Source organism: Bos javanicus, chromosome 12, assembly GCF_032452875.1.
Source record: "Bos javanicus breed banteng chromosome 12, ARS-OSU_banteng_1.0, whole genome shotgun sequence".
Classification (NCBI taxonomy): domain Eukaryota; kingdom Metazoa; phylum Chordata; class Mammalia; order Artiodactyla; family Bovidae; genus Bos; species Bos javanicus.
In genome coordinates, this window is record NC_083879.1 from 54,015,950 (window position 1) to 54,029,087 (window position 13,138).

At 39.4% G+C, this 13,138-nt stretch overlaps 1 long non-coding RNA gene across 1 annotated transcript; it reads left to right on the forward strand.

Annotated features, from left to right (window-relative positions):
* The first annotated feature begins 2,880 nt into the window (after positions 1-2,880).
* Positions 2,881-5,334, forward strand: LOC133258084 (uncharacterized). Its single transcript, XR_009739806.1, has 2 exons — positions 2,881-3,216; positions 5,110-5,334. It is a non-coding gene; the product is annotated as an uncharacterized LOC133258084 (long non-coding RNA).
* Positions 5,335-13,138: the final 7,804 nt, after the last annotated feature.

The window sequence follows — 13,138 nt, forward strand, 5'->3', positions numbered from 1 at the left end:
CTGTGATCCTTCTATAGATCCAACTTATTGTCATAGTCCCAAGAGAATTCTCCCTGTATAAAGCAAGAAGGATTCCAGTAGCTGATGTGCTCCAAAAATGCTCAGTCTTATTTCCAGTGCTGGTAAACAGTTTGTGGAATTTTGTTGTTATGTGTGTTCTTAATCAATATGAATGGATGGTATTATTTGATGAAACTGACAGCTGAAAGAGTTGTTCTAGGATAAGCACAGATTTTAAGCTATTAAAAAAAAAAAACCTGAAGATATCCTTCATTTTTACTGTAACCTTAAGGGAACTTTTTGGCTGCAAAGATCTTATTCTTTGGATCAAACTAATTTTCATTTAAGAAAACAATCTATGTAAATTTTTACTAACCTGAAAAACGAGGCTCTCTTAGTTATAAAGTTGCTGGATAGGGTTAGCAGTAGTTTGGGGGGTTTTTTAGTTGCTGTTGTTTGTTTTATTGAAAGTTAGGCAAAACAATCACAGATCTTTATTTAAGAAAAATGCTTTAGAAAAACAGCATGTGATGCAGCGAGACAAAAACCACTTAGAAGGTCTTATTGCTCACGGGGCAGCCTAACATCTTGGTTCTGCCCTTTCACGGGGGCGGCACTGCTGCCCGCCCATCAGCCTCCTGGGCCCCATTGTACATGTGGGAAGCAACCACAGCAGGAGCATCTTGTATATAAATGATACAGAAACATCACATATTGACATCTGGTGTACAGTTAATACTTCATTAATATTTTTTTAATGAATGACTAGATGAATAAATAACAAGGCAAAAGTGAAGATGGAGAGTGACTATAGAAACAGTATGTTCTTTTTTTTGATGTAGACCAATTTTGGAGTTTTTATTAATTTGTTACAACTGTGCTTCCATTCTATGTTTCCGTTTCTTAACCCTGATGCATGTAGGATCTTCACTCCCCAACCAGGGATTGAATCTGCACCCCTTGCATTGGAAGGTGAAGTCTTAACCACTGGACTGCCAGGAAGTCCCTGGAACAACATGTTTTAAAGCATGACTTGAGAGATAAATCCTAAATTGTATACCAGTCTCTTCTTTGGGGGTCCTTGGCTCCATGATACAAGATGATTATACATAGGTTCAGAAAGTCTAGATTTGAACGCCATACCTAGGAAAAGTTCTCTAAGTTTTTTTCAATCCCAACTTTCTCATGTATAACCTGAAGATAATGTCTATAATCAAAGGTAATCAAAGAATTAAATGAGAGGTGGATGACACCTGGTCATCATTCAATTAAGTTAGTTTTTTCCCTCTGGATTCCATTCTAGTAAAAGAGCTTCAGATTTCCCCATAAATCGTGGAGACCTTCTGTTAATCTCCATACTTTGGTTCCTTACATGGTACCCTTGGGACCAGCAGAGGACTTTTTCCTGCTTCTAACCCACAATCCAACTTTCTGAGTCACACTTATAGCAGCTGGAGCCCAGGGAAATATCCCTAATCATAAACAATCAAGACAAGAACCTGGACGTCTGATCTCCCCAAATTGCCTCTTTCTCTAATTTTAGGATCTGATTTCCTGTATATGATACATTCACCAGTTTGCTTTCTATACTGTTTAGTTACACTTTCACAAGCCTCTCTTTCCCAGGTGCCCAAAGATGTGTGCAGTGAAAATGAAATGGTCCAGTTTAGGAAAGACAGCTATGGGTGCTCCCTAACTGCTAAATGAAAACACCATCCACCCAGGCCCTCTCTGTGCCTCCACTTCCTGCCACAGACCTTTCACTTCTTCCCTAATGGCTTTTGCACAGTAAGAAGTACACTCATCAATAATGCACATTTTTCAGGCATAGTAAAAATGTGTGTGAAAGGCTATTAATGCAAAAGCAAAATGCCCACATTGCAAACACTAATCCCCCATTTATTTTAACACTTTTTTCCTTGAAAGTACTTAAAACTAAGTCTGCATTGAAAACCAAAAATCCCATAAGAAAAGGTCAGCTGAAGGACTAGCAAAAGTGCACCCATTTGAAAGTCTTAGAAGTTCAGGAGTTTGCCCAAGCGATCGTGTTGGTTTCTTCATGTATACCTGTGATGGATTCATTTTGATATTTGGCAAAACTAATACAATTATGTAAAGTTTAAAAATAAAATAAAATTAAAAAAAATATATCACACAACTAATTTCTATGGGAATTGATATGCAGGATGATAAAAATACTCATGCGTCAAAGTGTGAAAGTGTTAGACACTCAGTCGTGTTTGACTCTTTGCAACCCCATGAACTGTGCAGCTTGTCAGGCTCCTCTGTCCATAGAATTCTCCAGGCAAGAATCCTGGAGTGAGTAGCCATTTCCTTCTCCAGAGGATCTTCCTGACCTAGGGATCAAACCTAGGTCTCCTGCATTGCAGGTAGATTCTTTATCATCTGAACCACAGGGAAGCCCCCTCCAAAAAAAAAAAAACAAAAAAACCTCATGAACCAAGATCTAACACAAAAAATGTTCAGAGAAGAATGCATTTGTACTGAGGAGTTGTAAAGCCCCAGAAAAGTAGGCTGTATAATGGCAAAAGTGTCAGACTCTTAACAGCAGAGTGGGGATGGTGCCATTATAATGAGAGAGACTCTTGCTTGGAATCAGAACAGCTATATTCTTCCCTCAGCTTCCACAGTCCCCACACCCCTGGAGTACCATTCTAGACAGTGATGAACTGTGGTCTCAATTCCCTTATTAGCTGTAAGACCTAAAAATTATATGTGCAATTAAAAGGCAAAATGCTGATATTACTCATAGGAAGCCCTTTGTACATTAGCAAGGTACAAAAGTCTGCTGACACTTTGCAACATAGATAGTCAGCAGGGCAGAAGATTAATAGAGCCTCATAAATTTGCAGGGTGAATAGAGTAGAGTGGGGCAGAATAAGCATGTTGTGTTTGAGACAAATAAAGGGCATGGTCAGCTTGACAAAAACACTTAACAAGGAACACAACCAGTCCTTTCATGCAATGTGCTGGGCTGGCATTAGTCCATTTTATATAACGACCACATAATTACCCCACAGTAGCTGCTGCTTGTGTCACAAAAGCCTCCAGGGTGACCAAGAGAAGGGACATCAGGAGAACAACCACTACAGATAGGTTACACGTGGTGCCATGCTGCCCTGTTCAGTTACTTTTCTCAATCAGAGATCTTCATGACAGAGATGACATCATATCCCAGGCCAGTGTTCTCCTGAGGTTAATTATCTGCATTGTCCTTTCTTTGTGTTTGATTCACTTGAATGAAAGCAAGGGAGAGCGCTGAAATTCCAAAGCAAAGCAGCACAGGAAATATTTTGTAACACTATTTATCATGGTTTCTGGGATTTCTGTGATAGCAACTGGCTTCATTTCTTTTTTTAAAGAGACATGTCTCATGAGTTAATTAATTGAGTTCTAGCCACCCTTTTCTTGTGATTGCAGCCTATGAAATGGAATTTGCTTTTGTATGATATGTTGATTAGATACAAGGGAACCTCAAAGGATTTCAAATGCTCTTTCTCTTTGAAATGATTCCCAAGGGAAGAAGCTTAGGTTAATGCCTAATATTTGAAAACAGATATAAACATTCCTCTTGGGAGTAACCTGTCTGGCTATTTCCTGGTTTCAGTAGATCTGGGGTCCTAAATTGCAGAGGGCACACTCATTGAACAAAAGGGCTAAACCCTGACTCTATATCATGCTCATAAAACATGTAGCAAAGTCCACTGCTATGTGGGAAAGGAAGTAGCCACAAAGAAAAATTTAGATTCTAAGTAGCTGGTTGAGTCTGAGGAGTTGTAATGTCCATAGTAGCCCAGTGGTTTCCAAAATGTGAGAAGATGGCTTCTGGAACTGGGAGATCACCAGGTGATCGGCACAGAGGCCAGTTAGGAGAGTCTATTAAAAGCAGAGTACTGTTTAGATGTGAGTTTGATCCCTGGGTCAGGAAGATCCCCTGGAGGAGGAAATGGCAACCCACTCCAGTATTCTTGCCTGGAAAATTCCACGGAGAGAGGAGCCTGGCGGGCTACATGGAGCTGCAAAGAGTCAGACATGGCTAAGCACACACACACATCTAAATTTCAAGAGAATTTAAAAGTTTTAGGGAACTTGGACTCCTATTCAACCACTTGTTCATTTGTGTTTCAGTCCCTATTATGGAAGAGGGATCTAGTTGAAGATTGGCCACCACGGTAGTGCTTTCCAAAATTTTTTAGAATAAGGACTATGCAAGTAACTTGCTACCTATGCAAATTCTTGGTCCTCACACCTAGAAAAATGACTCAGTGTGATTGGGGTAGCCTAAGAAATCTGTGATACCCCAGATGATACTGATGCAGTCACTGAGCATCTTTTTACCAATCCTGCAGTAGGGGACTTCAGGGTTCTCTAATTCCTTTTGTATCCTCTGATAGAACTGGTGGACCTAGATATGTGGCTGTTCTCCATGAGGTGACTTTACTTGCCATTTAAATTTAATAAGCCCCAGCTGACTGTAAGTTTTGTGTAGGATAAAGAATAGGTTATTTTCCTTCTTCCTGAAGGATATCATGGGACTTCACTCTGGAGAGGAGAGCATTGTCCATTCAAAGAAAAACCCTCTAGTACATGCCTTAGTGTAGTGATTTGTATGAATTAGTCCTCTGTTTAAATTTAGGAGCTGTATTTAAGCCCTAGCATCAGAGAGTTTGGGAGAATAAAAGTGGGAATCCAAGAAAGAAATGGAATTTAATTTGAAAATTTTCTAGTTTTTAAAACTTATCAATAAAATGATACTGTTTATTGTATGGTCCATTCACAAAAAGCTTTTTAGAAAAGGAGAATCTAGATAAGAAAACCCAATGGCACATTTTTTTTTAGCCCCAAGTGCAACTTTTATAGTCTAGCAGGCAAACCTTCCAGAACCTTCTTCCATAATGACAGAGAGTTATAGGCATATAAGGCTATTTGCACATAGATTCCCCTCGTACATACTCATATGCATCCCAATCACCGACTGCTTAGGGGTAGTTTTCCATAACATGGTGTTCTTGAGTCAAGTGGTGTAACAAAATAGCAAATGCTTATTTTGTTCTTACATAATATTCTGTGTCTCCTTTTTAATCCTAGGTCTATTGGTGTTGGGGGTGATCTGCTTAAATGGCTGGCCTTTGGACTCTGACTTCAGGATGAGCAGATCTGGATTTAGGAGATGTTGCAACACAGATGTCAGTGAGAATCCTTTAAGAGATCTTGGGTTGAAAATATGCCTTGATGCCCTACCTAACTCAAGTGTAGTAGAACTCTCATCTCCAACTTCTGTGTTCTGTTATTAGTAAACAAGAAACTGCATTATTCAAATGGCTTCCCCCCATCTTATAAATTTATGATCTAAATTGTGTACCCTCACTAAGAAAATAGGCTTGCCACAGACTTATTGCAAATAATGTTAAGGAACCACAGCCATTCACATGTTTAAGTAAGGTCACTAATCAGATGGAACATTGTTCACCGTGTCCTGGATCCTCTTGGCAAAAGCCTCATCTAAAAATAACATGACATTCCATTTATAGGAGACAGGGCGCTTGCTACTTCAAGATGAATGGCACTTCAAAATTCAAGTCCCTTGTTAACCCTCCTAATCTGCTGCAAATATAACCCTTTTGACCAAGTGTTTGAGAGGAATAAAAATAAATCTCTCTTGCTATTCAACTCCATAGAGACAAGAACGCTTCTGTCTCTCTCCCTCTCTCCAGTGCATGCACTTATATATGCTAAGTCACTTCAGTACATAAACCCACTGTAAAAAGAACTAAAATTAATTTTAATCAGTAAAGAGTGTCAAAGGTGGAAGAAAAAAGTCAACAAATTTTGAGAAATTTAATATACAGATAAAAGGAAATTATAGGTATATTCTGTACCATGTGATATGAAGCCTGACAAATATAGGCTTTAAGGAGTAAAATGATTATATCCAAGCTGTGTTCTCTCATTGAGATCTGAAAAAAGCGAATTTCATTGATAACTATTAGACAAAAAATGATGGAATAGTAGAATTCATGTTTGGAATTGACATTATGCAATATTAGTTCTCCTTCCATCCAGTGTGGAAACACCTTCTAAAACATACCCCTGGAGTGGGTCATCCAACTTGTCTGAGCCTCTTGAGTGATGAGGAACTCATTATTTTACGAAGCAGTCTTTCCCATCGTTAACAAGCTTAAGAAGCTCTTCCACCAAGTCTTTCTCAGCCTGTAGGGTTTTCTCACCAAATGATTAGACTTGAAAAATTATTGTTTGAAATTGTAAAAGCTACTTCTTTAAAATGAAAGCAAAGTCTCATTTGGTAGGAGGATGAAGGAATGACTCTTTCATAGGGATAGACTTGTGAACCATCATTTCTTACCTGGTTTGCATATTGACTAGTGTCTTCAATTCATCTTCAGACGTCAGCTCCATCAAGATATATCTCTCCCTACCTCAGACCCTTGCAATTTATGAGTAACAGATATCTACCTCAGAACTATCTGCTCAGTTCAGTTGCTCAGTTGTGTCCAACTCTTTGTGACCCCATGGACTGCAGCGTGCCAGGCCTCCCTGTCCATCACCAACTCCTGGAGTTTACTCAAACTCATGTCCATTGAGTTGGTGATGCCATCCAAACATCCCATCCTCTGTCATCCCCTTCTCGTCCTGCCTTCAATCATTCCCAGCATCAGGGTCTTTTCACATGAGTCAGCTCTTCACATCAGGTGGCCAAAGTATTGGAGTTTCAGCTTCAACATCAGTCCTTCCAATGAACACTCAGGACTGATCTCCTTTAGGATGGACTGGTTGGATCTCCTTGCAGTCCAAGGGACTCTCAAGAGTCTTCTCCAACACCACAGTTCAAAAGCATCAATTCTTTGGCACTCAGCTTTCTTTATAGTCCAGCTTTCATGTCCATACATGACTACTGGAAAAACCATAGCCTTGACTAGATGGACCTTTGTTGGCAAAGTAATGTCTCTGCTTTTTAACATGCTATCCAGGTTGGTCATAACTTTCCTTCCAAGGAGTAAGCGTCTTTTAATTTTATGGCTGCAGTCACCATCTGCAGTGATTTTGGAGCCCCCCCAAAATAAAGTCAGCCACTGTTTCCACTGTTATTTATAAAATAATGTGTTTGGTTCAATGTGATTCTTTAATGGGAAAAATTGCTGTGTGCTCACTACAGCATCTAATATATTTATACATTCACTTAACAATAAATTATTGAGCACATCACTAGGCTCTGAGGTCATAAAGCAAAATAAATTCTGCCTTCAAGGTATTTATTTTCTAATAATAGACAAATCAAGTAAATTGATTATTATAGCACAATGTAGAAGGACTCCGATAATAAGACCTACAAGATTTGGTAGGGATGTAAAAAAATGCTAATGTAAGTGCAAATATAAGTCTAAATCAAATTCATGGTTGGGGTGTTGAGGATGGACAAGACTAGACCACGTTTGATCACAAAATTCTTTTGATATGGTCTATTTATTAATGTCTTGCAGGGAATATTCCTAGCATGCAGTCAGGAGATGAAGGGCTCAATAAGTAGGCAGAGTCCTAGAAATTGGGTATTTTTTAATGCTTCAAATTTAACCCTAATCTGTCAAGTATTATGAAAGGACTTTATACAGGGAAATAATGAGATAACTTTTGTACTTTAAAAAATAATGTTCTAAGAGCTGCACTGAGATTTAATATCAACAAAAAGGAAGTGAGGACGCCCAGAACTTAGGTGTCAACAGTGGGAATGGTGATGAGGGAAAAAATATGAGAAGTATTTAGGGAGAAGCAGTCACAGACCTTGGTAGCTGGTTAAATGTGTCAGGGTGCCTGATGAGAAGAAGGCACTGCCAGTATTCTCTCTTGAGGGGCTAAGGATACCAAAATAAGGTGAGTGCCAGAGAGGCATATTTTTTGGGACATGAGCTGGCAAATTCAGGCTTAGGCCTGTTGAGTGTACCTGTGCGACACCCAGGCAGAGAAGTCAGGCAAGAAGTTGAATAAATGTCCTCAACCCACTGGCTTAGGTTGTGGGAATAGATTGGGAAGTCTCTAGTGACAGTTGAAGCCATGGGTTTGGATAAAGTCACCAAAAGCAAAATATTAAGAAAAAAAAAGAGTTTAGACCTGAGAACAAAGGCCTAAGGAACTAAGGTTTAAATCACTTAATATTGAGTACCAGAAGGGTGGATTAAACTGGGAAATAATAATGTCAGAAACTTTAATGGAAGACTGAGACCTAGGACTTCCCAACTGTTTATTCTGAAGGTCCTTTCAAAGTGACTATCTCTCCCAGCTCACTGCCGAGGAAACACCCAAGGTGGTTATCACCAGATACATAGAAGAGCATGTTCTGGGCCACGTATTTTCCCCCTGACCAGCCTAGATTCTGAAAGAAAGTCCTGCTGTGAGAACCTTACTCAAATGGGTCAGAAATGACTGAATGACTGGTAGGACTCCCTTTTCCAGGAGTCAGGGGTTATATCGAGAGAGGTGGCCACGGGTATTGTTATGGGTTGAATTTTGTGCTTCCCCACAAATTCATACATTGAACTTCTAACTCCCTCAGAATGTGACCTTACTTGGAAATCGAGTCATTGCCAATATAATTAGTTATGATGAGGTCATCCTAGAGGAGGCCCCCATCCCATATGATGGGTGGCCTTATAAGATGGGGAAATTTAGATACAGACCCTGTGTTAAGATGAAGGCAGACATCAAGGTTATGCTTCTAGAAGGCCAGGAACATGAAAGATTGTAAGAAAACCACCAGAAGGTTAGGGGAGAGGTGTGGAATGGATTCTGTCTCACAGCCCTCACAAGAAACTAACTCTGTGGATACCTTGATCTCAGACTTTTAGCCTTTAGATCAGTGAGACAATAAACCTGCTGTTTAAACCAGTCTTCATATGGCTACCCTAGCAGACTAGTAAGAGGTGTTGGAGTTGACAAACACAGAGAGACGGCAGGCTGCAGGATCTGTGAGGCAGCCAACATCACGTGCAAGCAGAAGCTGTTAAAAAGAAGAGTGGTCAGGTGGTTGCCTGGAAACAGAAGGAGCTGTAAAAGCAGAACTGAATCTCTACCAGCTGAGCATAATGGTAAAAGTCCACAGATTTTGGCCACTGAAGTGGGCAATGAGAACACTTAGTAAATTAGTGGTGAGTTAAGCCCTGAGTCTTGTTCTGACCCCTAAACTGTGCTCTGATCTGAGATTCTTAAGAAACACCACTTTTCGTGTTAAGGGGCCTCACAGTTTAGTTTTTAACTCTGAGGTCTGGTTACATAATTAAGAGTTTTGCCTTCTTCCTGTCTAGGTATATCCTCTTTATGACCAACCTGTATTAGTTATCTACTGTTGTGTAACAAATCACCCCCAAAATGAATGACTTAAAATGGCAAACATTTACTATCTCACAGTTTGTGTGGGTTAAGAATCTGATTGCAGCTTAGCTGGGTGCACCTGTCTTAAGTTTTCTCACAAGGCAACAACTCAGGTATATTCAGGGCTGTAGTTTCATTTCAAGGCTCAAGTGATGGAGGATCTAATTCCAAAGTCACTTCTGTGCTTGGCGGCAGGATTCAGTTCCTCCACAGTGTTGCACTGTGAACCTCAGCTCCTCTCTGTTGACCAAAGGGCTCCATCAACTCCTTGCCAAATGGGCCTCTCTATAGAGTGGCTCTCATGGCAGCTGGCTGCATGAGAGCAAGTGAGCAACAAGACAAGAGATTATAGCAAGATGGAAGTCACTATCTTCTTTAACTACTTTTAGAACTAACATCCCATCACTTTGGACATGTCTACTCATCAAAAACAAGTCACTAGGTTCAGCATACACTCAAGGAGAGGGTATATCATGTGACGTTAATACAAAGAGGTGGGGGTCACTGGGAGCCATGTGAGAAGCTGCCTAATGTATCTCATTGCTATTAATAGAAGGAAAATGAGGGAAGTAATACCACTGCAAACCAGATTCCAATTAATAGAAAACCCAGGTGAGGAGAAGTTTCCTGCTAAATGCTTCTCAAAAGTCAAGTAAGAAAAGGGCCAAAAAGTGATCACTGGGTTTGGCAACATCAACACTATCGGTTACTAGTAAAGACAGTGCTGAGAAGACAAGAGCCAGGAACGCAGGTGGAGGTGGAGTGAGAGTGACCATGATTGATAGGGCAGATGCAGAAAGTGTCATTTACGTTCAAGATGGTTGGTGTGTTAATTTCCTGTTGATGCTGTAAAAGCCACCACAAACTTGAATTAAGACACACATCTTATCTTCAGTTCTAGAAGTCAGAGATCCTAAAAGCAGGTTGTTGATAGGGTGCATCCTCCTAGAGGCTCTAAGGTACAGTCTGTTTCCTTGTATGCTCCATATTCCAGAGGTTGCCCACATTCCTTGGCTCACAGCCCCTTCCTCCATCTTCAAGGCCAACAGTGTTGCACCTTCAAATGTGTTTCTCTCTGATCTCTACCATCATCACATCTCCTTCTCTGACTATAAACTTTTTGCTTTTATAAAGCCATTGTGATAGATTGAGTTCACCTGGATCATCCAGAATAATCTCTCCATCTCAAATTCCTTAACTTAATCACATTGCAAAGTCCCTTTTGCCATGTAAGACAGCAAATTTCCAGTTTCTGGAAATTAGGCTATAGACATCTTTGGTTTTTGTTTAGTCACTCAGTCATGTCCAACTTTTGACTGTAGCCAGTCAGGCTCCTCTGTCCATGGGCTTTCCCAGGCAAGAATACTGGAGAAGGTTGCCATTTCCTTCTCCAGGAGATCTTCCTGTTTCAGGGATCAAACCCACTTCTACTGCATTGCAGGTAGATTCTTTATGGCTGCGCCACCAGGGAATCGTAGACCTTGGGAGATCTTTATTCTGCCTATCATAGTTGGCTTGAGTGGGAAGAAAAAGGATAATATCTCGGAGCTTGGAGTTCAGGAAAATTATTTTGCAAACTGAGTAAATTTGCCCCTTTTATCATATAACAGGCACTGTGGATATGCAGATAAATAGTTCAGTCTCTCCTATTGATCAACTCAGAGCATTTGTAAGAAGCCTAGAAATCTGAATGGAGCTAAATGATGTCTAACTTTCCTCACCCTTTTCAATATATTCTAAATTATAAGTGTGAAAATGTGTACTTCTGTTTGATGGCTGATTGTGAGGTCAGACTTCTCAAATGAGTATTTGCTTTCCTTTCCGTCTAGCTGAATAACTGACTTTGAATGTTTTGCTTAGGTAATTGGAATCTATTTTAAATCAGTCCATGGAATTGCCAAATTTGATGTAGAGTCAAGTCCGCATGATTCTAGATAGTAGGACATTGGTAGAAACTGGATATTTTATTTATATAACTTTTAAATCTGGATGTTGTTTGGTAATAAATCTGTCTTTGGATATTATTGTGCTCAATTGCTCAGTCGTGTCTGATTCTTTGAAATCCTATGGACTGTAGCATTTCAGGCTCCTCTGTCCATTGAATTTTTCAGGCAAGAATACTGGAGGGGGTTAGCCATTTCCTCCTCCAGGGGATCTTCCTAAGACTAGGGATCGAACCCAAGTCTCTTGCCACTCCTACATTGGCAGGCGGATTCTTTACCACTGAGCCACCTGGGAAGCCTTTGGATATTATTACCTATTCATAAAATATACCATTTTCATTTCAGACTTACTGCACCTGTTCTTGTACTATAGTAAAAAGAATGCATTCCATCCTAAAAATGAAACTCATGTTCATAGGATAAATTGAAGTATTTAATAGAAACAGGCAAACTCTGTCTACTGCTATTACCATATAGTAAATAATATACAGGAATAAAAAGTAGTGAAAAAAATGTACTCCATAGGAGCTAAAATTTCATTTTAATTACTATCAAATATATTGATTAGTAAGGGAAATTTTTTAATGTACATATCTGATGAATTACAAATTCTTTGCTGATTGCAGCAATTTAATAATTTGGGGTCTCATAAGACATTAAAGAAAAAGTAGAGAGTATTGCTAATCACTCAGAAAGTAAATATAAGTAAAAGCCACCCCTGTTCTTCTTATAGAAACTGTTCACTATCTATGGAGGCAAGACCCACACAAATATGTACAAATATAGTCGATTATGGTAGGAGAATTCACCGTAGGGTTGAAGAATGGCTAAGGGAAAGAGGAACACATTTAAAGTGCCATAAGGAGATTATACAAAGAATTTCTTAACTGGTATTTTTCCAAGGAAGAAACAGAGTGTTTCTCTCCTGTGCTTGTTTTAGCCCAAATTTTATTATGAAAAATTTCAAACATAAAGTTGAAAAGTGATTGCTTTACTATACTTGCTTTATCTACTCATCCATCAATTCTGCAAAGCATCTCTTTTTCTTAATTTTTATTTTATATTGGACCATAATTGATTAACAGTGTTATTTTGGTTTCAGGTATACAACAGAGTGATTCAGTTTTATATATACATGTATTTATTCTTTTTCAAATTATTTTCCCAGTTAGGTTATTACAGGATATTGAACAGAGTTCCCTGTGCTATACAGTAGGTTGTAGTTGGTTATCTATTTTAAAGCTTCTTAAGGTCAGTATGACACATATTTTGGGAAAAAATGAAGTTGATTGTGCAGGAAGATACCTTAGATCCATGATTCTCTATATGGGAGAGAAGGGTGGGGAAAAATGTGGTAGTAATACCACTTGCCATCACTGACTCGAAGGACGTGAGTTTGAGTGAACTCCAAGAGTTGGTGATGGACAGGGAGGCTTGGCGTGCTGCAATGGGGTCGCAAAGAGTCGGACACGACTGAGCGACTGAACTGAACTGAACTGAATACCACTTGCCTCCCCATCTCTGAATCATAGCCACAGTTACTGATGTTTGTGTTTGGGAGAAGCAAAACCATAAAAATAAAAAGCTGCTAACTTATGTGATGTTTTAGTCTTTCTACTAATCCTCTAACTCCATGCAAATATTCAATTACCTTCAAGCTCCCAAGTTCATATCCTTTTTTCCAATCAGGATGACTACCACGTTGACTCAAAAAAAAAAGACCAGCTTCATTCCTGTCTTTACTTTTTAAAGTTTACCTAGAATATAGAAAATCTAACATTTTATTCTCCTCT